Below are 24,994 nucleotides of genomic sequence, written 5' to 3' on the forward strand. Positions count from 1 at the left end.
GAGGTGGCTACAGTGGCTGATGGCTTGATTGCAGGCAACGTTTGTTGTTTACAGAAATGGCAGGCTGCATTTTTTTGTCCACAATAGTTTCACTTCTGGAGTTCATTTAGAGTATATAGAAGTATAAGCTTATCTTTGAAAGAAACGGCACACACAATAGGAATGCCAATATGTAGCACACTTGTACATATCATGACTAAGAAAGTCTCTTTCTGGAGTCCCCGCTGGGCTCAGTTCAGAATTCTTGGTAGTGTTGCTGCTCAGGATCATCCCATCCAAACTTGTTTGGCCTGTTTCTCATTTTCTCATAGGTGTCTTCTTTTCTTGTTGACATCTGACTAATTTGCTACTGGCCAATAGGTGATAATGGATTAATACTATGCCTTGTCTCAGTAACATATTAACACTTTAACAGAGATATCTGAGAAAGTAGGCTTTAATACAAGGAAATGAGTAAATCTCAATTCCTGGACAGGTCCGTGGCAGAAATAGTTGTGGATGGGTATGATTTTTAGCAACCTCAATTCAGAAGAAAAGGTAATATTCACACTGGGTCAACTTACTCGGCTCCCTGAGATATTTAGGATGATTGACTTTATCTGAATTCTCTCCTCCTCCAGGTAGCCCCACATTTAGGTGCACTCTTCATCAGTGCTAGACTTTTATTTGCTGTGTGCAACCATTTATAAATCACAACTGCATAACTTCTCTTTCACTTTCTTCTCTTATGGTCTTATGCATAGATTTCCTAGAAAATATACATAAACAAAATCTCTCTTTTTCCACCTACAACCTGTTCCATAGACCACCAGTCAAATGGGATAAAGGTTTCCTGATGATCTTGCTCCTCACTGGGAACCCCCCTCCAATTCCAGGCTGTTGAAGACAATTCACATCACAAAGAAAGCTGCTTGTTCTGAATGTGCATGAACCGAGCCCCGCCAAGCCCTGACCATGAGTTCTTTGCCTCATCATCCACACGTGGATTATTACAAAACTCTCATAACCAGTCTCCTAATGTCCAGTCTCTCATCTTTAATCTCTCATCCCAGGCTACCAGAACCTTCTGAAACTAGCATCTGAAATACATTATTCTCCTCCTTTATTCTCTTTAATGATCTCTAGTTTTCAAATATTTAAGCATGGTATCAAATCTAACCTCTAAAATCCATAGAGATACTAAATAGATTAGTGGTGGTCCTGGAAGGGAGGCAGGATGGGGGTTAACACTAAATGTCTATGAGGGACCATATTGGGTGATAAAAATGTTCTAGAACTGATTTATGGTGATGCACAGCTTGGTAAATTTACTTTAAAAATCACTGAATTGTTCACTTGAAACGGGTGAATTTTATGATATGTAAACTATGCACCAATAAAACTATTTCCTTTCATATATGCATCACACCTTTCTTGTTAAGGTGATTACTCGGTAACTGCTCCTTTCTGCTCCTTTGGATATGGACACGTCCTTGGGAATCCACATGGAAACTGATGCCAATGCATTTGATTGAGGTTTCTTTCAAATCCATGACTTGAAGCAAAGGTGTGTCCAAATAAACACAAGGGCATTATTAATAATGGCCATGCCGAGATAATGGTATAGTCACCTGTCCCCCGTCAAGTTTCCACCAACATACCTATGCACAGCTTCTTCAGATTGTTGGTCTTCTTTACCAGGGAAATTTTCCCAAGACATCTGAAAAATGTAAGGCAAATATAGAATAGTGGCAGAGACACTTCAGGGACATAGTAACTACCTCCCCTCTCCCCCAACCTCCCACAGCTTTAGGGTTAGAAGTTTGAAAAAAAAAAACATAGTCTTGAGACAAAATGGGGATTATGACCAACAGGGGAGTGTTTTCCCCATATTCCCTTGACCTCAGTGCCCAGTATAAATTCTTACCAAGAATCCAGGGTCTGAATTATATATCACTAAAATAACCTCCTCCTTTTAGGAGCATTAATTGCCCTTGAGATCCCAAGGTTACACAAGCAGTAAGTCCTAGACTTCATAAGTAAACACAAGTATTTTAACACCAAATGGTGTGTTTTTTGTAGAAAAATAGATTCAAAGAGTATCAGAACAAATTGAGGTGTTGAATATGAATTCCTCCAATCAGCCCATCCACTCTTTTTTCTTTTTTTAAAAATTTTCTTTCTTTCTTTATTTTTTGGCTGCGTTGGGTCTTTGTTGCTGCGCGCGGGCTTTCTCTAGTTGCGGCGAACGGGGGCTACTCTTCATTGTGGTGCACAGGCTTCTCATTGCGGTGGCTTCTCTTGTTGTGGAACACGGGCTCTAGGTGCGTGGGCTTCAGTAGTTGCGGCACATGGGCTCAGTAGTTGTGGCACACAGGCTCAGTAGTTGTGGCTCGCGGGCTCTAGAGTGCAGGCTCAGTAGTTGCGGTGCATGGGCTTTGTTGCTCCATGGCATGTGGGATCTTCCCGGATCAGGGCTCGAACCCGTGTCCTCTGCATTGGCAGGCGGATTCTTAACCACTGCGCAACCAGGGAAGTCCAGCCCATCCATTCTTGATGAACAAAAGAGGTAGTCCTGGAGAAAAGCTTGTCTTACTCATGAATGAAGTCAATGGTCTTGACTAAGAAATTGCCCTTGAACTACTTGGCCTCCAGACCTTGCAGGTCATGAATGACAAAGGCCACAGGTTTCAGTATTATTATGGGAGATTAAGTCCTGTTTCTCACTGATGATACCTTGGTTCTCAGTAATGACAAGTCAGTGAACATGCAGGGGCCTTAAGGTTCAGTTCCAGTGATGAGACACTGAAACACTCACCTACTGTTAAGGTAGAGGGTGTCCAGTTGAGAAAGATTTCTAGAGAGAAGCTTCACAATCTTACAACCACCTGTCTCAGTTGGAGATCAGACAGAATGATAGGCAGAGTGACCTGCTAGGGGGTCATGACCATTTTTCTCTATTTATTTAGCTTATATAAAACTCTCAGAAGTCAATCTTGCATATATACATGGTCGAAAATTATCTTTGTTTTGCAGTTCTGTGGCACGTTCTCACACAGATTCTCATTGTCTTTTTATCAAGAAAAATAAAATATTTTGCTAAGTAATATTTGCAATAGCCACTTGTGATGCTTTTATACTTGCATTTGTTTCTTATTCTACCTGAATTTTTCTTTTCCTTTTGGCACTCAGAGTGTAAAAACACATTCCATAGCGCTATAAAATGATAAATATCATCCCCATTCCTCTCAATCCTCATTTCTTTGCTCAACCTCTGTTGAAAGTATAAGGTACCATTTTACACTGGCACTCTATGTATTGCTGGCTCTGACACATCTTCCCTGTTTCTGAGAGATACACAGGAAAATAACAGGGGGTCTTCAGGGACCATTATATGTCTGGGGGAAAAATATCCAGAGATTGTCTGTAATCCCTAACAGAGCATTGTCCATAAGCATGGGGTGTTTGAAGGACTACCTTTCTTGATTAGGAGGTATTTTCATTTGAGTGCTCTCCTATGTCCTCTTATATACATGGGTGGCACTTATATTCCATCATGACAGTGACTACTGGGCTGTAACAATAAATATGGTTTTATTTTGTTGAACAGTTTTTATCATTGCCAATATTGAGTCTCTTTGGCAGTATATAACTGCAATATTAGATATTTGGAAGAGGGAGGGTAGTTAAATAGACATATAATCTTTTGACTATTATATTCCCTTCTTGAAAAAAAAAGTAAAAGTGATAAGATACAAAAAAGTGCAAGTAAAAATATGAAGATGAACATAGTATGAGATATTTCCAATGTTGAAGTTCAAAAGAAGAATATTTTAAATGATACCTCTCATTTTAATTCATGATGTAAATACTGAGGTGTTTACTATTTTACTTCTTAGAGATGGTATGAGGGTTAAATTAGACTATCTGAAATGTCTGTCAAAGATTTTTCTTTAACCTCTAGAAAAAAAGCACTGTTTCTCATTTATAAATTTTCCAATATTTTCTTGTCACCTAATCTAATAACAAGAAACTAGGACTGATTTTATTATAATTGCAAAAATATTATTAGAAAAGATGATAGCATAATTTTGTGAGAACGTGTGTTCCACTAGGCAGTGGTATAAAATGTCATAGTGGATAAAGGCCATTCCATTTGAGAGATGCATGGTTTGTTTATGAAAGCAAAAAACTACTCAACTTTATTGCTTTCATAAGTATAATTCCCTTGTAAACTTGATTAGAGGATATTATGCTGTGAAAACTTTGGAAAACCTGTGTCTGTATCTTTGAGCACATTTGTCAGAGGAGCGTTCACTTGACATTTTCTATTCTTATTTTCTATATTTTATTTTTACTACTTTTACGCATCATTTTGGAAGTGCCATTGAGTTGCGTGGGTTAGATTGTTTAATAGAAGTTCACTGGATACATCCCCAAATCTATTTACTTGGCTTAAATAAAAAAACTTTTAGATTTGCACTCAGTGACATTTTCTTACTCCATAGATAATAGTTCTGTTTTCCTCTTCCAAATAAACCACGTCCCCAAACCAAGCACACACTGACAACAAGTAGTTGAGCTGTGACTACCTCCTGCTTATAATCACCAGCAAAATAGAGAAAAATCACAGATTCTTTCTTTCCAGCAGTGTTGCTAAAGAACACCTCAGTATTAGATAAGACAAAAAATGTTTTCTGGAATCTGAACTAATGAATTGTCAAGATGCCATAAATGAAGTGAAAGTAAGTTTCTATTTTACTTCAAAATATGTAAGCACTTTTTGAGAGGTTTGTTCAGAGTGATAGTTTAAAAATATTTCCTGTAAACAAATATGGAACATTGTCATTTGACATTTAATGTAGCATATGTAATTGTATATATTCTCTAAAAGAGAAAAAAGGAAAACAACCTTTCTGGTCACGTACATTATTCCATTTTCGGCTTGAAACTCTATATTTTACATTAAAAAGAAACATGAAGCTGTAAATTATCACTTAAGAATATGGCAGTGGAGAAAACTGTAAAAGACATATTCAGTTGAATAACTGCAAAAACTAAACATACAGGCCAATATGAATGAAACAAAATTTACTCAGGACTTGCTATAATATGGGTGCTACTGTTAATTTCACAAACTATGTCTTTTAAGTCTACTAAGAACATTTTAAGATTGTAGTAACCAGCATCTTAATAGCTGAAGAAACGTGAAGCTCAGAAAGTTCAGAATCATGTCTACTTAAAAGATTTAAGGGTCAGAGTCTATAGTGGTTTAAAGTTTATGTTCTTTTCACTACATTATATCAAAATTTGGATAAAATTTAATCTATGCAATAACATGAATCAACATGTCCTCTAATTGAGGCTAGGAGGTCTTATGTATTATTGCCCAATTACTACATTGAGGGTTTGGGAGAAACTCTCTTATCACACATAATCAAGACTGAAAGTTTGTTGTGTATTTGAAAAAGTTGGTTGCATGGGGACTCATAAAATGCAATATATGCATAAATTAAATGTTTAGTTTAAAATAAAAACATATAAATGACAATTTTTGTAAGTCCAGAGCCTCTTTTTTGAGTGCAGATCAAAAAAGCTTTATGATCTCTTTTTTTGCATAAACCACAGGCATAATACATTGTGTAAAATTTCAAATATTTGTTTCTTCAAAATGGAGAGAATTAAGAATATTTGATAAGCAAATTAAAGATATAATCCTTTACAAATCTTGTGATTTTTTTCCCTAATACTTTTCAGTTGTCTTACCCACACCAAATTTGGCAGCATAATTTTTTAGCAACTACATTTATTTAGAACTTTCAAAGCTATTCATTTAAATTTAACTGGAACAATCTTTTTTTAAAGGTATATTTCACTAATTTAACTTCTAAGGTTTATTTAGTATTTAATTATTATGTAATGTAATAACAAGGCAATTTGCATATAGATATATAAAGAAAAACTAATGACTCTTGGTAAGCATGCAAATTTAATTGTCAGAAGAAAAGAAATGCAAAATTATATGAAAGTGTTAACCATGAGCTTTTAGTTTACCCCGGTTATCAATTGTTATACTTTTATATAGGTATAGGGAGGGATGATGTGTCAGTTAATCCAGTGAATCAGTTAACTAGAGGTCAATTAATTGAAATATATAGAATACAACAATATGAAAAAATTAGCCCATTAGCCTAATTCATTTTAAAGTGTTCATTCTATTATCTATAATAGATAATTATAGTCATGATTATATAATAATGATTAGTGCTAACAGGTGCAGTAACTAATATGATGGAGTTAATGTATGCAATAGTTTACAAAAAGAAGATAATTAGCAAATGTTGAGCACCTTCTATAAGTCAGTCTTTTTTTATACTTTATCTAATTTTATACTTGTGATATCTCCAGAGGAAATCTCATTATCTTTAGTTTGCCTGTGAGCAAATGGAGGCTCGGAAATGAAAGTATTTATCAAAAGTCATAGAGTTAGTAAGTTCAGAATTGGAGTATATCTTTCTTTTGTACCAAAGGAACTAAAAATTCAGCAAGAGTTTATCTTATTTTGTTCTGAGTATTTCTCTAGGTGATGGGTTGATAGTAGTAAGAATGACCAACAAAGTCTTTACTTGATGGAAATTGTTTCTAGATTAAAATCAGAAATTAAACAAGTTAAAGAAATATTATAATTTTAGATAGTGATAAATGTAAGAAAAAATTACAGTGCAATATAATAAGTAAGATAGGTAATATTACATAAGATGGATTTTAAGAATTTGAAACAAAATGTTAAAAATAATTAAAATAATATTTATGGTATAGGAATTTTTGTTTTGAAAATATTATTAGGGTTATTAATAACATTTACAAAAATTTACTACTTAAATGTATTTTAATATGTGTTACTCTACTAGTTAACAAGTATAAAACAAGTGAAGTCAAACTTATTAATATAGTGTAATCAAATAAACACTTTTAATTTATGCCAAAGTTGGAAGCTTTATTTCCTTGTAATATTGTGTTTCATAACAAAAAATTATATATTTGGTCTTCATCCCTGTTTCTGGCACAGAGCTCTTAAAACCCTTCAAATTTCCTAAGTGATGAGAGATATGAAGGTATTCTTTTTATGTTAATGAAGTGACTTTTGTACCTCATCTCCGGATAGGGGCTGACTGCCAGGAGAAATAACCATGTGATTGGTTGGTTGGAACTTTCAGTCCCACCTCAACCTCTGGGAAGGGAAGAGGGGAGAGGACATGGAGGTTGAATCAATCCAGTGGCCAAAAATTTAATCAATCGTGCCTATGTAAAAAAGACTCCATAAAACCCCAAAAGGACAGGGTTTGAAAAGCTTCTGGGCTGGAGACACAGAGAAAATGGTGGCTGGAGAGAGCATGGAAACTGACTTTTCCCCATATCTTGTCCTATACATTTCTTCCATCTGGCTGACCCTGAGTTATATCTTTTCATAATAAACCAGTAATTTAGTGAGTAAATGGGTTTCTGAGTCCATAAGTACAGGTAACAACCTGGCATCCTGAATGGGAAGCAGTTGATGCAACCTCCAATCTATATAGCCTGTTGGTCAGAAGCACCTGTGATGACCTGGGATTGTGATTGGTGCTTAAAGGGGATCAGGGGCAGTCTCGTGAGGCTAAACCCTTGACCTGTTGGATCTAATGATATCTCTGGTTGGATAGTGTCAGAATTGAGTTGAATTGTAGGACACTCAGCTGATATCTGGAGCCTTGCTTGTTGGCAGTGTTGTGGGCAAAGCCCCTTCTCACACAAACCCACATGTTGGAAAATGGTCTCAGAACACCTAAAGGTCCTTATATTGACATGTGATTGATGATTTCAGATTGAAATTATGATTCTGATAACTTTAGGTATTTGCAGGATGCTTTAATAGATAACTAGGAAATTAAGTATCGAGCAAATTACTAACCACATTTCTTAGGGTACCATATGGAACTTAAAATATTTTCTCTAGTGTTAGTGTCTTTTATTGATATTATAGAGCACTGATTCTGAACAACCTTGCCTATTATTATGAAAAAATTATAATCAAAATTTTAACTGCAAAAAAATCCAGGATTTAATCCCATAATAACTGAAGTAAGGTGAGAGACTAATAATGGCAATAGAATAATTTATTTTTTCTTTGTTGAATATTTATGTAAGATCAACTCTATAATCTATTTATTAGAGTTCAATTACATAGTAGCAAATTCAAAATGCATCTTATTGTCATATTAAAATTTTTACCCATTATTATTCATAATAACACAATACATTTATGTGACAGCATTCTGAGAATAATTAATAGAGCTTAATATTATTGATATCTACTGTACTAGTCAGATACAAACACTGGTTAACTTATACCGAAAGAAACATCTCAGAAGTCTAATTAGGTGCATCACAGAATTAACAGGAAGGCTGGGTTCAGGAAGGAGCCAGACAAACAAGGCAGAGAGAAGAGAGTACTACAGGAGCACAGGATTTAGAATAGCAATGATTGTTGTTGCTGGTGCTGGTGTTGCTGCCATGGCCCTGATAACGATGGTCTTTTATTACCATACCACTGGAGTTTTAATTCTAATCCGGTTGAAATGGAAAACAAAACAAAACATTGAAAAATGTGTTTGTCTTACATTGACCCAGCACCCTCAGAATTCATCCTCAATTATATATATCTCATGGAATTTTATCAAGTTACTAAAATATCATAGTTATTTTAGGGTTACAGGACTTCTCCTTCTATGTTTTTGTTTGTTTGTTTGTTTTAATGTGTCTCCTGGTAAAATGTGAAGTTATCAGCTAGAGACAAAAAAGGTGAAAAGTGGGAGGCATTAGGAGACACAGCTGCTCTTTTCAAAGAAACTTCATCAGCCAAGGTTGCCACAGAATCTTCAAGCCAGCAGAACAATCTTTCAGACAGGGGAGATAAACTGATTTGGGTTTCAGAATGCTCTGAGTCTCCTTAACCTCCTCTGTATCCCCTTTCCAATTATCAGTGTTCAACTCCTTCTCCACAAATGTATTAAATTTCACGTAAGAGACCGAATGAGGCTGGGAAAGTATTTCCTTTTGTAATCTGACAACCTCGTGGAGAAAATGTTAGCTTCTTTTATGGAGACTCCTTGGGTCTAGGAGGGGCTTGAATTTCAATCTTTACCTTGAGCTGAGAACTTAGAAATCGGATCCTGCCATACTCTTTCTTATTAAGTGTGAAGGAAATGATCATTTTATTTTCCTCATGCCCTTCATATTGGTTATGGCAGTTGCCACTCAGACCCCAGTGACTGTTTTCAGTGGGTACTTTATTTCAGGTGACCATAGAAATAGATTAGATGGCTTGTTCTCTGCTGTATTCTGTGGAATCGCAAATCTCTATCTTTTAATGCTAAGTTGAATCTTGATTATCTTCAGCCCCAAATATGCCAGAGACAAAGCCCAGGTTTCTCTATGTCCCTGAAGGTCTGTTCTTAGAAACCACTCCAACTTCTATACAGTACTAGTCATGGTTTGCAGTTACAAATAACAGAAACAAATTAAGCAGAAACAGATTTTTTTGGAAGGGTTTCAGGTGATCCATAGATAGAATAAGTAGGAAACCTAGAGAACCGATCTTCAGCAATAGCCAAGGCAGGCGAGGCACAGACAATCTAGTACCACAGGGACAGCGTGCATCCCATGGAGCTGTGAGCCAACTGGACCTTGGCCATTGCCTCTGGCATTGCTGCCACTGCAACTCAGCCTTTCTTATACTCTTATATGGTCTCATGATTTGTTTCAAGTACATAGACTTGTCATTTATAAAAGATAGCACTTAATCATGGCTTGCTACGTACTATGTGCCAGATATTTGGTAGCTTTTTATATTTATATCTAATCTAAATACTACTCCCAAGGTTGAATTGTCCTCATTTTGAACATGAGGATGCTTGACTCAGAATCTAGTAATTTTCAAAATAAAAATCACGTAACTGTTATGAGTGTAGCTGTGCTTGCACTTCAGTTCTGTCAGACTCCGAAATTCATGGCCCCTCATCTCACCTCCTCCACCACTAGCTCTATTTCCTGGTTTCGTTTAATTTTTGGTTTTGGAAGTAAACTGGCTTTTCCGGTCTTTTTTGTCCTAAAACCCAAGGAAATGCTTGGGTTTCCTGGGGTTTTAGGCCACCCTGCTTGGGTCTACTGCCCTGTCTATTATAGATGATACTATGTTGCCTCCCACCTGAAAATTTTGAGGAAAAACTGGTTTAAAAAGTAAGCAAAACAGGAACGAACAGGAATGTGTATTAGAGAAATTATACAAAGCCCAACTTTTAATCACATGCTAGATTCTGGGAAAGGTGGTAGGGTTTTACTCTTTGCCTTGCTTTCTAGCCAGGAAATATTGTGGGATATAAATAAATGCAGTTTTGGTCCCATGGGAAAAAAAAGTGTTAAATTAGTAGGAGGAAGGGGAAGATTAAGGCTTGAATATTTGCAAAAGTAGAACCCTAAAACAACTCTCATACAAAATAAAACAAGGGCAGGACTTTAAGTGACCTTGTAGTGTAATCAAAATACAGGTGGTGGTCAAATGTACAACAGCCCACAGGCAAGGCAATGAACTCAGCTCAAAGGTTATGGACTTCATCTACCTCAAAGGTTTATAACCCTGTTTTGTGGAAGTGTAATTTAAGTGAGAAAGAGAAACACAGGGAAAAAAAGAAAAGAAATAGTGAAGAAGGGAAAGAAAGTTCAACTAATCTTGCTCTTGTTTTTAAAAATAATCTATTTACCCGTTATTACATGCTATTTGAATTGTTAACATTTTAGTGTACTTAAATCTACCTGCTTTGATATTTGATTCACTACCTTAATAATAAGTTTTGGACCTTTTTTTTTTTTTTGCGGTGTTTGGGCCTCTCACTGTTGTGGCCTCTCCCGTTGTGGAGCACAAGCTCTGGACGCGCAGGCTCAGCGGCCATGGCTCACGGGCCCAGCTGCTCTGCGGCATGTAGGATCCTCCCGGACCGGGGCACGAACCCATGTCCCCTGCACCGGCAGGCGGACTCTCAACCACTGCGCCACCAGGGAAGCCCAGACTTTACTTTTGAGAGCAGTTTTATGTTCACAGAAAAACTGAGTTAAAAGTATACAGTTACCATATACTCTCTGTCCCCACAAATGCATGACCTCTCCCACTATCAACATCCTGAGTGGTGCATTTGCTATAATAGGTGAACCTACACTGACACATCATTATCACCTCAAGTTCATAGTTTACATTAGGGATTACTCTTGGTATTGTACATTCTATGTCAATTATTTTTTAAGGGAAAAACATGTTACAAAACAGTATAAAGCATACTATCCCTTGCTCATTAAAACTATGATTATTTAGAAACATTTTTGATCTATGAAACAAAATATTAATGTTGGTTATCTCAAAAAATTAGTAATGAAGGTGATATTTTAGTGATCTGTACTTCATATATTTTATGTATAAGGGCATTTGATAGTCTTCTAAACATATGCTAGCATTTGCTCCTAGATTTCTATTATAAGTTACAATTACACATATAATTTAAAGAAAAAGGATAAACTCAGAAAATTTACAAAATTTTTAAAACTGTCTCTAAATTCTTGTAACAGAGTGATTTAATACAATTATTAATGGGTCTACTTTCCCCCACATTGTGTTTTGAATGTACCTTAAATTAGATATTTACTATGAATTAAGGTACATTTTCAAACAATTAGATTGTCAAGTGAAAATCTAAAGTCACCAATGATCTTAAACAGATCCAATGTCTGGAAAATAGGAGTTAAACTGTATTCCAAAAAGAAAAAATATCAAATCTATTAATCCACCCTCACTCTTGAATGCAGTGCTGTAAACAGGTTTCTCAGGTCAGTGGAGAGGATAACGGGTTTTTAAAACATCACTTCTCAATGGAGAAATGTTTAAGACACCATGCTACTTTGTTTGCCTCAAGATATCAATCCCCATAAGCTGCAAGAAACTAATCAGAAGTTTCTAAAAGTATTAGTTCCAAACATGTGAACTAAATTTTAAAATCTAAAAGAATATAAAGCCTCTAATATTTTTATTAATGTAAGCATTAATGGGACTATGGAGAATACACCTTTGGGTAAAAAGAAAGAAAATAAATTAATATGGATAAATATACTGATTGCTTTGTTTTGTGATTTCAGGATTTATACATAAAACTGTTCTGAAAATTGTGAATGGTCTTGCTTCCTGATTGCAAAAATCAGATTATCACATAATTTTAGAAGTTTGTTCTTAAAGGATGAAGTGTAAATTCTCAATGTGCTTGATGTGAGCTTACAGACGATGGACCAGAATATAAATTGACCCTTTAGAAAAAATGTTCAATATAGTATTTTTTACTGCTTCTGAGGAACTGTTAACTTATCTCAAAATTACTCATTTTGCATTAAAGTATAGGAGATAAATATCTTCCAAATATCTTAGGGATTTGGGTAGAATGAAATAAACATTTGTAGAAGTGCCACCATGTTAGTAAAATTGCAGAGGGCTGCATGCTTGAAGATGTGAGTTTTAGGTATAGTGCTGCCATTGAATAGCCGGTCCACTTGGTTAAGCCAACTAACCAGTACTCTGACCAGATTTCTTTGAAGGAAAATAAGTGCTCTAATATTGTATAACTCCATGAGATGTTATCTCTGTCTGAGTTTTATTTTTATAAGGAAAGTACATAAGCTTTCTAGGTTAGTTTTATGCCCATGTGCCAGTAAATTATATCTTTTGTAAGTTTCCTTGATTTTTTGGTTGGACGCTTGAAGAAAGACAATTTATTGTCTTAAATATCTGGAGATAAATTCTGATGGCTGCACTGAAAAATGAAAATCCTAAGAAATAACATAAGAAGTATTTATTTCCTGCTATCTGTGTGTGTTTATAGTGCAGAATGAATTCAACTTTGATCTTAGCTAGAAAAGTAGCATCTAGAATAATTTAAATATATCATCCTTAAGATGATCTTTGGAAGATCTGGTTGCTACATAATTGAAAGGAAGCAGTATGAATTGCAGTAGGATTGGTTTGTTATATCTGTATTTGGTAGCCTTCACATTTTATGCTTCTGTATAAACACACATAAAACTAGTAATTCCAGAATTTTTTAGTTTTAGTTTTTGTTTTGCAACCAGAAGACATGATGCTTTTTCATGTCTACTTGAGGAGAACAAGGGATAACTTTTTTGTATTTTCAGTCAATAAGAAAAACACCTAATATTTTAGCGATAAGTTTATGCCTCTAATTGTGTGAATCACTGCTAATTAATATACCTTCCCCAATGGAATAAATAACTAATGAACTAAGGAGAAGTAAACACAAAGTTTAAAGTACAATTGTATTATTCAACTGGTATCATAGTCATATAAATATTTTAAAAACTAGTGTTTTGAGTAACTATACCATGTAATAATGCATAGAATAGAGTATGTGGTGTGTCTGTAAAGATTTTGCAAAAAACTTCATTATTCAGAATTATTACACACAAAAATGGATGAAATATTAAAGCAACAACTCTAACAGAGCATCTAATTTATGCTGAAATTGTTGGCCGTTGATCATTCACACTGTACTGTGAGCTCATTGAGGTGTGGGACTCAGTTTTAATTATTTGTTGGTTTATTATTTTGTATCCTGAGCAGTGGGCACATATCTAACATAATTGATTGAGTTGCTATTATGTTTCAGGCACCCTTTTAGGTGCTAAGAATATGAAAGTAAGCAAAAAGACAAGGTTACTAATACTTCACTCTTATAGCCTGCAGTCCACTCAAGGAAATATGCAACAACAAAACATTGAAACAAAGGTAACTGATGGTCATGACCAATGCTATGACAACCAAAGTTTTCTATAATAGAGGAATTTAACCTGATCGTTAAGGTAGCAAAACCTCCCTGTGGTAGTACTGATTGACCTGCAATCTGGAAAAGAGTCCATATCAGGCAAGGGGAACAGCGTGTTCTCTTCCTCCTGTGACAGGAAGAGCATGCTCAGCACAAGAGATTGACAGCAGTCAGATTTGATTAAAAAGAAGAGATATTCCCACCAACAGTGTAAGAGGGTTCCCTTTTCTCCACACCCTCTGCAGCATTTATTGTTTGTAGATTTTTTGATGATGGCCATTCTGATGGCCAAACTACATACCTCATTGTAGTTCTGATTTGCATTTCTCAAATGATTAGTGATGTTGAGCATTCTTTCATGTGTTTGTTGGCAATCTGTATATCTTCTTTGGAGAAATGTCTATTTAGGTCTTCTGCTCATTTTTGGATTGGGTTGTTTGGTTTTTTGATATTGAGCTGCATGAGCTGTTTGTGGGAATGTAAATTGATACAGCCACTATGGAGAACAGTATGGAGGTCCCTTAAAAAACTACAAATAGAACGACCATACGACCCAGCAATCCCACTACTGGGCATCTACCGTGAGAAAACCATAATTCAAAAAGAGTCATGTACCACAATGTTCATTGCAGCTCTATTTACAATAGCCAGGACATGGAAACAACCTGGGTGTCCATCGACAGATGAATGGATAAAGAAGATGTGGCATATATATATATATATATATATATATATATATATATATATATATATATATAATGGAATATTACTCAGCCATAAAAAGAAATGAAATTGAGTTATTTGTAGTGAGGTGGATGGACCTAGAGACTGGTTGATAATCAACATATAGAATTTATGAAGCTCTTGCTGCTCCTGCTGAGGCTCTTGCTACTGTTGCTATCTTGGTCTTGGAGGATGAGTTCTTTGAAAAGATGACTGCAATGGAGTATAGTCAGCAGAATGACTGGAGTGTCTTTGGAATCAATGCCTGTGGAAGGAAAGTGAAGGAAGCAGGGTTGGGCAAAGGGAGTAAAATTATAAGAAGGCTAATGACAGTCTTAGCTGACCCCACAAGTAGCTGCAAAGCTAAAACGATTCTTCAGAATTTTTCTCCATTGGGCTTACATGGTCACACCTTTATTCTTCTGTCTTTTTCACTCTTTGGATGTAGGCATCCACAGGAGAGGTGTGACCTTGTGGGACGGAGCTCTTTGCATCTGAGACATCCATGGAGGGACTGACAGTTGGTGTAACAAGTCCTTTGATAGGGGAACTGGGTACATATCACTGTGCCCAGTATCCCTGTCTTCTTGTTTCAGATGCCAATCTTGTTAGATCTCTGACTTTCCCAAGATTTAACAGCGAGGTCATTGATCTGACTGAGGAGCAAGAGAGCTCTAGCCCTAGTTCTTCCACACATGGGTTGGGAAAAATGTTTATTCTATTAATTTATTCTATTCTATTCAGTACTCCATTGCATCCTCCAATGTATACTGTGTGATAATTATGGTGATATACATACATAACACATCTTCTTTGATTCTTATAAAAATACGATTTTTTGTTTCCTTATTAATTTTCTGTCTGGATGATCTGTCCATTGGTGTAAGTGAGGTGTTAAAGTCCCCCACTATTACTGTGTTACTGTCGATTTCCTCTTTTAGAGCTGTTAGCATTTGCCTTATGTTTAGATGTGCTCCTATGTTGGCTACATATATATTTATAATTGTTATATCTTCTTCTTGGATTGATCCCTTGATCATCATGTAGTGTCCTTCCTTGTCTCTTGTAACATTCTTTATTTTAAAGTCTATTTTATCTGATGTGAGCATTGCTACTCCAGCTTTTTTTGATTTCCATTTGCATGGAATATCTTTTTCCATCCCCTCACTTTCAGTCTGCATGTGTCCCTAGGTCTGAAGTGGGTCTCTTGTAGACAGCATATATATGGGTCTTGTTTTTGTATTCATTCAGCAAGCCTGTGTCTTTTGGTTGGAGCATTTAATCCATTCACATTTAAGGTAATTATCGATATGTATGTTCCTATTAATATTTTCTTAATTGTTTTGGGTTTGTTTTTGTAGGTCCTTTTCTTCTCTTATGTTTCCCACTAATACAATTTTTTAATGTGATAAAAAAACACATTACATAAAACTTATTTTTTAACTATCTCTAAGTGTACTGTTAAGTAGCGTTAAGTATTTTCACATTGGTGTGAGACATGTCTACAGAACTTTTTCATCTTGCAAATCTGAAACTCTACACTCATTAAATAACAATTCCCCTTTTCCCCCTTGACCCAGACCCTGATAACTAACATCTACTTTCTCTTTCTATAAATTTGACTACTTTAAGTAATTCATATAAGTGGAATCATACAGTCTTTTTGTGACTGGCTTATTTTACTTAATGCACTGTCTTCAATATTCATCCTTTTGTGGCATTTAATAAGATTTTCTTCCTTTTTTAAGGCTGAATACTATTCCATTGTATGTGTATACACATTTTATTCATCTATTTGTTCATCCATTGACAAAAATACTATTTTTACAAACAAATAAAATGAGGTTCAGAGAGGTTAAACATTATCCTAGGATAAGCAGTAAATGAGCAAAAAGGTCAAGACTAAAATCTTATAATTTATAATCTCATAATTTCTAATTCAGTTTTCTTGGACTAATTGATATCTAAGGTGATTTCACTTTCAAAATTCCAAGTCTCTCAATGCACTGAAATATGCCATGCCACAACAAGAATCTGTATATTTTACTTAAAAAATGCATTCTTGATATAACATCAATCAGTCAGGTCTTAAAAAAGGGAGATGTTCAAAGAAGGCTTACATACATGTTGACATAAACTGATTTATTCTGAAGTGTTGTGATCTTAAGTTCCTGTTTAGGAAGTTTACAGTTTTTAAGGAATTACTACTGAAAATATTTTAAATGATTTTACTGACATTATTGCATACATGTAAAAAATAGAGGACAAAAAGATTACTATTACTAGATATGACTGATTCTACTCATTGAATATATGAAAAGGATGTATTTTGGCTTATGGTTACATTGATGAAACAAGCCTACATTTAATTCAATAATTTTTGTTTGATTTGTTGTAATTGCTTTACATTACAAATTTAAGCATCCATATAATTTTCACCTTAAAGCAATGCCTAAAGGAATCTGAAAATTCAATTGACAAGAAGCTTGTTTAAAGTTGTGCCTCTCCTCTCCTAGGGAAATGCTCTAATATTCTAAAGCAGTGGCTGTTGATGTGTGAGCCTGGGACTAGTAGCATTAGCATCACTTGTAAGTTTGTTAGAAATGCAAACTCTCAGTTACCATCTCAAAACTGCTGAATCATAAATTCTGGGAGAGGCGCCAATCAAGCTGAATTCCAACAAGCCTCCTATATTGATGCATGTTGAAGTATGAGAACTACTGAGAATCACTACTGATCTAGACCATTTCAGACTGGAGAGAGGTTTATGTATTGTCACTTAGATATAGAAAACTGGCGTGAGTGGTCACAGACCTTGGAGGAGGGAGAGAGAGGCTGACTGAAAGAAACTGACTCCTGGCTGGGAAAAATAAGGAAATTTATAAGAAAGATAAAACGTTTCCTTGCATTAGTATTTAACGAGGTGAAAATAAAATTATTATCCAGAAAAGGGTCAAACCTAGAGAGAAAAGCAAAAGAAAAAAAGGAAATAGAATTCATAGATTTTTCTACATTACCTAGGTCTACAAACACCTGGGAGTGTTTAAAAATACAAATGTCTAGACTTTACCAGTATTCTCCCCTCCAGAGTTTATTTAAGGGCCAGATTTCCATTTTGTAAAAACTCCCCAGGTTGAGAAACACAGTTTTAGTGTGACTAATCCTGCAATAAACATGCTTATTGATGTGATAGCAGCAGTGTACCAGTATCCAATGATTCCCAGCCTGGGACTGGGAGGGAGGAAGAAATTTAATTAATTTATTAATTTACTTTTTTCAGTTCAGATAACTCTGGTGTTTATTCTGGTTTGAGAGTTGCTGCTTATTCCAACATTTCAGCAATTTCCAAGTTGAGAAAAATTAGCAATTTCCTTTTACATTTATTTTTGTTTCTCCAAAATAGCTGCTTCAACAGTAGCTATATATTTAGTAACTAAACAATTCATAAGACTAAAATATAATAAACTTCAGTGATAAACTTTAGAAACACAAATAAAACTTTTTTTTCATTTGTTTCCCAATACGGTATTATAGTCTTTTTTACCATTCTAACCTCTGTTAACCCAGTTTTAGGTACGAGCTTGTTGTCACACTTGCAATTAAGATCATCTACATTTTTACATTTTCATCTGCATTCATTGGACTGTCTCTTTTTTTTAATTTTAAAAGCAGAATGGGGAATTCCCTGGCGGTCCAATGGTTAAGACAGTGCTTTCACTGCCATGGACCCAGGTTCAATCCCTGGTCGGGGAACTAAGATTCATACAAGCCATGGCCCAAAAAAAAAAAAAAAAGTGGAATTTCCTATAGCTGCTACCATCTTTGGAGTAAAATACCCATAGGATATAGATGTGTGCTCTAGTTAAACAGTCTTTAGCACTTACTATATGTATTATATTACTATATATAAAATATATCTATATCTTTAACTACCTATCGTACTATATATAATATTTACATATAAATGTGGCATCTTACTATGTATATTAACTTAGGGATAAATATATGCAACATCCAATATGTATGGATACCATGCAGAGAGGTGTCTGTTGATCTTTGGGTAATATAACTAGGCTACACAGCATTTTCCCAGGCTATGGCTATTTAATTACTTCCTCTTGTAAGTGATTCCATTTGAAAGTGACTTTTTCCCTCATGCTCTTATAGATACAAAAAAAGTGATGAAAATAATTTATATATCTATTTATCTCTCTCTTTATTTTTTGGTATAGGGAGGCCATGGGGAGCTTATGAAGTTAGCAGTCCCTAAAATTTTCCCCCTTTGGTGACAACCTAGTCACTGAAAACAAAGAAGTTCACACTGTTACCTCTGTGTTCCAGGGAAAGCTTTGATCAATGTTTTACAATGTGTCATTATCAGGTAACACATTCTTCACAGTAGGAAATTAACAGGTGATAATGAGAATCAAGTCCGATATATCACATATGCCCCTAAAAGCTGTAATTCCAGCAGGAGGAAGGAGCTGAGAAATTGAATTACAAAATGGTTTTCCACATGTTGCTTCACTAAATAGAAAGGTAAATTCTTTTTAAAATCAGAAAGCTGGACAAATGTTAGGAAATCAGAATCTGCAAGCAACCGGATAACACTATTGATAATTAACTGTGGGTTATCTATCGCACGCAGTGTGTTTTGGTTGAACTAATTTTTAAAATAACAGAGACTATTTCCATGTATCACTGACCCCCAAACAAATATCTTGGCTCATTTACAATTAACAACAAAAGTTAAAAGTTATTAAAAATTGAGCACCAGCTGAATTTGCTGGGCAACACCCTATGTAATGTATGGCATAATTTTGTGTGAAAGATCTGCCTGTCTTAGAATCTCCTCCATCACCAGATATCCAAGGCAATGGAGATGTCCAATTATGACTACTCTTTGGGTTAAAACAGGGAAGAATTATAACATGGTGGCTAAATTCTAAAGCTCTGGAATCAGAAGTTTCAGGTTTTCATTGAGTCCTATGTGGTCAAACTGTGTGAATTTCGACAAGTTGCCAAACTATCTGAACCTCTTTTGCTTTTCCGGTGAGACTGATGGAGGGAATAAAAGTGAATCTTTCATAGGTAGATGTGAGAAATATAGGTGAACATAACAATAAAGTCCTTAGAGTACTTGGGAATGAGGGCTACATAATTTTTAGTTATAATTATGATGATGATGATGACTTCTACTATTATCATTGTGTGTCTAGCAGAGCTCTGATAACATTTCCAAAGATATTGCCCAGGAAGAGGTAGACTATTAAGCTGTCATCAGCCATTAATAAAACCTGAAATAGGCTATGAACTCAGATAAACTTCCACCTAACATGGAAACATGTTTTGAGGAAATGAACACATGTCAGGTTGGTTTTAAGAAAGCACAGTGGTAGTAGGAGGAGATAGAGGGAAAACTTCAGTGCATACAAGAACTGTTGCCTCAGGAAGGCTCAAATGGGTCCTGGGAATTAAGTAGCTCATTACTGCATGACGACATTGGACTGTCAGTAACAGTATGCATCAGAAGAATGCAATGTTTTCTTAAATACAGTGTGAAGAATTTAGGGAGCAAAACTGAAATTATGCAGGAGGAAAACTTTGATAATTTACATGGCCATTTATTAACAGGCATGTGCCAGGGACCGTGTTAGGAGGGGTCACAAAGTCATGCTTCTCCTAAATAACATTGTTGCTTAGACCTCTAATGTGTCTATTAAAGACAGCCATCTCAATTTAACTTCTAGAGCAATTTAAAAATGTGAAAACAAATATAATTGTTATATATATATCAATGTGTATATTTATATATATACACACATACATCAATCTGAGTTATGATATAGTATTTTTTAATTAATTAATTAATTAATTAATTAATTTTTGGCTGCATTGGGTCTTGGTAGCTGCGCACGGGCTTTCTCTAGTTGCGGTGAGTGGGGGTTACTCATTGTGGTGGCTTCTCTTTCTGTGAAGCATGGGCTCTAAGCACACAGGCTTCAGGAGTTGTGGCACATGGGCTCAGTAGTTGTGGCTTGCAAGCTCTAGAGTGCAAGCTCAGTAGTTGTGGCGCATGGGCTTAGTTGATCCACGGCATGTGGGAAACTTCCCAGACCAGGGATCGAACCCGTGTCCCCTGCATTGGCAGGAGGATTCTCAACCACTGCACCACCCGGGAAGCACTGATATAGTATTTATATGTTACATTTGTACTTATTTTTTGCAGGATTACACAGATTATTTCACCATACAACAGCTTGCTTTTTTTTAAACCAACATTTTAAAGCCTGTTAATGAAACAATTTCCTTCCAGACAACTGTTATTACCTGTGATATAATAGATTATGATATATCCAATAAATTTCTGGATAAGATAAAACAAAGTGACCTTCCACAAGATTCTATAGTAAATCTGTGTAAGTTATAGGTCTATATTTCCCTTAATTGACCCACTATAATAATAATAAAAAAGAAATAATTAGCTTTTTTAGCCAGTCTGAGATTGCTCACTATGACTCGACAATTGTTATAGTAATTGGCTACTGAGAAAATGCCAAGACATTCACAGAAATCCAGAGTTCATCAAAAGGTTCTGCTTTATTACTCTTTTCTGTTGAGAAAAATCATGCTTAATGAGAGGGGAAACAAGGCAGGGGAGAAAGGTAGAGAGGCAGTGCTGTGTTTTGGATAACTATGGAAACGGTTGCTAGGAAGCACACGTCTGCAAATTCTTTCCCTGGACCCACTTCCTCAGCCCCTAACCCTTGCCCCATTTCTGGGATTTATATTGCCATTTATCACCACAATTGGTCAGTGAATATTTTAGAGTAGATGGGCTAATAATGGTCATTCTTACACTATCTTTGAATCTGAAAAATAGCATATATCATTGTGATGACACAGAACTGCTAATGAGAGAAGAAATAAATGTTAATGTCTACTGAGAAGATTGTTTTCTTGTGTTGAATTAACTATTCCTATTGCTTAGCACATTCGCAGCACCTCTGACGAGACATGATATTACACTTTTCGGATAAAGAATGCCAAATTTATTTACTCTTAACCCCATGTCACCTTTTTTGGTAACCTGGAGGACACAAGCTAAATTTATTTTTAAGAATAGTGGAAATCCACCCCAACAAGTTATTACAAATTGTATGATGTTTGATGATCCTCTTTGTGATGGGTTGTTTTTTTGTGTTTGTTCATTTAAAAGATGCCTCTGCAATGGGAAACACATACTCTGACAGTGTTACAGGCCAATAAACAAATCCCTATTATTAATTACCACTGTCAGAAAGTGTATTGGTATTTGATTACTGGCAATGGTTCCTGCTGAACAGATTCTTGGTAATAAGATCCTTGATTCTCTGGAAACGTAGCCTGACAGATTAACCAACCTGTGATTTATCCAATCAAGGACACTCTCAGGAAGATTTGAGTGTTTCCCTCCCTTTCAATCATAATAATGAGGCTAGCTAGCCCAAGATCAAGATAGGCATTTTTTTCCTATGAACGATTAGAAAAAGAATCAAGCCCTGCTCATTAGTTCTTATTACATTGAGATAGTTCTCTAGGAACATGAAATTGTGAAAAAATATTGATTTTATGAAACTCAACAAATGTTTACTAATTATTAGCATCATTCTTTCTGAAAATAGGAAGGGTTCGTTAAGAGATTATATTAGTTTTCTACTGCTACTGTAACAAATTACCACAGACATTGGCTGTGGTATCAAAAACATAAATGTATTATCTTACAGTTCTGGAGGGCAGAAATCTGAATTGGTCTGGGATAAAATCAGGGTGTCAGCAGGGCTGTGTGCTTTCTAGAGGTTCTAGGGGATAATCTGTTTTCTTGTCTTTTCCATATTCTAGATGCTGCTGCATTCCTTGGCTAGTGATCTTTTTTCAACTTCAAAGCCAACGATAGCCAGTTGAGCTTTTTGGGGTTTTTTTACATTGTATAACTCTGACACTGACTCCTCTGTCTCCTCTTTCACTTATAAGAATTTTTGTAATTATATTGGGCATACCCAGGTAATCAAGGACCACCACTACATCTCAATTTCAGCTGATTAAAAATCTTATATTCATCTGCAACATTAATTCCCCTTTACCATCTACCATAACATATTCACAGGCTCCAGGGATTAGGACATGGACATATTAAAGAGGACATTATTTTGCCTACCTCATTATATAAACTGATTTTTCAAAATTTATGTTGAAAAGGATGTAATTATATCTACTATGGCAACTAAATATTTTGGAATACAATCTTGGAGTTTGATATTTTATTATTTTATGTTCTTACAGATTGTGTCAGTTAAAAAATATTTACCACTTAAGAAATCTCTACCCTGTTACTACAATTAGATTCCTTAAAGCCTGGGAGATGAGAGAAAAACTATAGGAAAATAAATTTAGTGGAGAAAATTAATAGAAGGACTTCCAAATATAAATATATATATTAACGTTAACTGAAACAAAATACATCAACCAAAGAACAATCACTTATATTCTATTTTACTGGCATAATGTGTTTATGGATTCAAATTTTGTTATATTAACTTTTCTGAATTTGAGATTAATCTTTCAACTGCTATTGTTCAAGTGGGAGTTATAAAGCACTTCTTTTGCATGTACATTGCATCAAAACTTGCAGAATGAATGTAACTAGCTTGGAAGAAAATTCCAGATACACAGAGGGAGCACTCTTTTAAGAAATGCTGCAATAACAAAACTCTCCCTGGCAGAGAAGATAATGTGTGAAAACACACACAGTCGCAGACAGACACATACACTCTCTCTCACACACATACATACACACATTCTAAGTTGAAGAGTTTCAGAAGAGTTGAACACAGAATGTGAAAATGTTTTAATGGCACTTTAACCAATATATTTCACTTATATTTTCTTTTTAAAGGCAACAAAAGCATAACATTATTATGTCTAAAGAATCTCAATAAATATAAAAGCATGTGATAAGAAACTATTGTAGAGCTTCCCTGGTGGCACAGTGGTTAAGAATCCGCCTGCCAATGCAGGAGACACAGGTTCGAGTCCTAACCTGGGAAGATCCCACATGCCATGGAGCAACTAAGCCTGTGGGCCACAACTACTGAGGCTGCACTCTAGAGCCCACAAGCCACAACTACTGAAGCCCGCGTGCCTAGAGCTCGTGCTCTGCAACAAGAGAAGCCACCGCAATGAGAAACCTGCGCATAGCAACGAAGAGTAGCCTCCGCTCGCCACAACTAGAGAAAAGCCTGCCTGCTGCAACAAAGACCCAATGCAACCAAAAAAAAAAAAAAAAACAAAAAAAAAAACAAAACTACTGTAACATAGTTTCACTAGCAGCATCTTCTTTCTTAGCTTTACGTAAATAATAGCGTTTCTTATCACTGATGACATCCTAGCTTGAATGAAATAGTGTATGCCCTTTTTATATCTAGTATTCTTGCCTCTAGAGACCTATCACCACAACACCATGTTGGAAGATCATTAGCAGTACCCTGTATTTATCACAAGGGTGCCCCAAGGAAGCCAGACAGAATATTACCACCCCTTCATCCCTGGGGATGTCACTCATGGTACACCCATCATGATCAAAAAAGATGAGTAGTAATACAAGTCAGATACTTAGAATATTTAAACCCCTGGTTATGATATATTTCTGAATTGGGGGTCATTCAGTCTTTCCTGAGATATGATATATTGGTCTTAAAAGAGCTTATTCTGCTGGAATCAGAATCAGTTTGAACGACTTTTGCTGGAACTGATTAAGACAATCTTCCTTGAAGATATGGAGACATATAATGAGAAAAAAAGTTAAAGAAATGTATATAAAAGCATATATGAGAGACGGAGAAAAGTAAGAGTCCATATAAGGTCCACTGGGGTCTTGGATCTAGCTATGCCTAAAGGAGTGATGATTATGATGTCTCTGGTTGATTTCATATGCTTAATTTTCAAATATAATTTAATATCTGTTTTGAATTAAAAAATATTTTTGTATTTTAATTGAGATCACATCAATTTATAGCTACATTCAAATCGTACTGTACATTTTTGTAATATTGACTTCTTTTCAGAAATGCAGTATTTAAATTTCCTTGCATTGTTCCTATTTGCTATATTGTTTCATTAGGGTAATTTCTTCCTATAAAGGTCCTGCCAGGATTAGAACCAATTATCTAATTATATATTGAAAATATATAATTAGATATTAAAGTGGACATACGTTTAAAGTCTACACAAGAAATCAGAACAAGTCTCATACTCTAAAGGCTGAAAAACACCACATGCATCACAAAATCCGGAAACACAATTTAACTCTTTTTGGTTTTTATTAACTGCCGAATGTACGTCTGTAA

This window comes from Hyperoodon ampullatus, assembly GCF_949752795.1.
Source record: "Hyperoodon ampullatus genome assembly, chromosome: 11".
Taxonomy (NCBI): domain Eukaryota; kingdom Metazoa; phylum Chordata; class Mammalia; order Artiodactyla; family Ziphiidae; genus Hyperoodon; species Hyperoodon ampullatus.